Below are 1,759 nucleotides of genomic sequence, written 5' to 3'. Positions count from 1 at the left end.
TTATTGATTGATGTGTTTTTGTTCATTATAAAATTAGTCCAATCAAAAAGATTAACATAGTTTGACGAAAGAGATTTATTTTGAATGAAATGATTTGACTGGAGTGTTTCCATATTATTTCTTTGTGAAAATGATCTTGATCTGTTTTAAAATGAGTGTGTATTATTTATTTTGTTCTAATGAAATGAAACAAGAAACTAAAGTATCACTATTTCAGAATAAGTAATTACCCTTTTTTTTTAATTGTGATCACTAAAAGTTAACAAAAAAGAAAGAAATGTATTGGGTGAGAGGTGAGTAGTCTCCAGACAAAGACCTTTGGTTTGGCAATTTGCATGGAGCATAATGCAAAGTCTGAAGTAGTGAGACTAGATTCACTGTGCACTGTGGCTGGCTCTTGGTTGACAGAGAGAGGCCCGTATTCTGAAGTCGGGTTTAAGTTAAACTCAGGTTTAAAGTTGTGGTTTAAGTATGGGAAGCCAAAAGTATCAAATCTATTATTAGGTTGTATGTTTCTTATGTTTACTGTGCTCTTTCCTGATTCATTGATGGTGAAGCCAATAATCTTTTTATATTTCCTAGACAATTATGAATGATTTGAGAGCCAAATGAGCTGAAGTATGGTATCTCTACTGTTAGTGGTTTATGTAACAATTGGCTCGCCATACTTAAACCACAACTTTAAACCTGAGTTTAAGTTAAACCCGACTTCAGAATACGGGCCAGAGAGTTTGGCATTTAGTCTTCACTCTAGACATGGTATAACTGGTTAATGTGTCAAAGTTGAGTCTGTTCTTGCACACTACGGGGTGGGAGGGGTCAAACAATATTGCACAATGCCTGCTTGGCTTGTCAGATGCATGTAGGGTCCATGTCAGATGCAAGCACATGTAAGGTTAAATGTGCAACATTTATGCTGTTGAATATGGTAAAAAATCATGGCTTTTATAGGTGAAGTCACAATAGGAGTCAATTAACTATGCTTAGTAAATAAAGGCAGGTGTAAGCCCTAGCTTATGTAGCCAGTAATACTGGCTAATGGGGTGTTGCAAAAAACTTGCGATCAATTGCAAGTCAATTTTCAGTCCCTAAATCAATCATATGTCTTGCAGTTAATTGCTAATTAGTGATTGATTGCTAATATGCTCCTTGAAACAAGAAGAATCTGATTTGCTACAGCTAACGTTGATCAGTTGTAAAATTGCAGCAGAATATTTAAAATTGATCGCAAACATTTTCTTGCAACACCCCCTAAATTTGCATGCAGCTGCAGATATGATGTTTGAACCATGGAGGGATTTAGCTTTTGCTTTCAATAATACTTTCATTTTCATGGATTAACATAGAAATAACCCAACTATTTTTCATGTTTTCTCCAACTACTGAGGTATTGGACAACACAAATAGCTCATATTGTAATTCATGCAAGTTCCAGACTTCGCATTCATTGAAAGAGACTCTATTCAACTCAGCTACACCTTATTGGATAGGGCATCTTTCTTTCACCTCATAATGCATAATCTCATACTAGCACGCTCATACATGTATTTGCTATTTGTATAAGTCATTGAACATACATCAGAAGCCTCATTACAGACCCCAACCTGACCCCAAAAGTGAAATTGAGAAATCCTGTACCAATCCTTAGCTTATCAACTACATAACACAGCAATGCAAGGTTCATGCATTTTCACAGATTGCCAGCTGAGTATTTTAAGAATTGTTGTAACTATTGGGCTTAAAAAATGGGCTTTTCACT

Source organism: Lytechinus variegatus, chromosome 7 (genome assembly GCF_018143015.1).
Source record: "Lytechinus variegatus isolate NC3 chromosome 7, Lvar_3.0, whole genome shotgun sequence".
Classification (NCBI taxonomy): Eukaryota; Metazoa; Echinodermata; class Echinoidea; order Temnopleuroida; family Toxopneustidae; genus Lytechinus; species Lytechinus variegatus.
The sequence above is the reverse complement of the archived record's forward strand: the minus strand, read 5'-3'. Positions refer to the sequence as shown.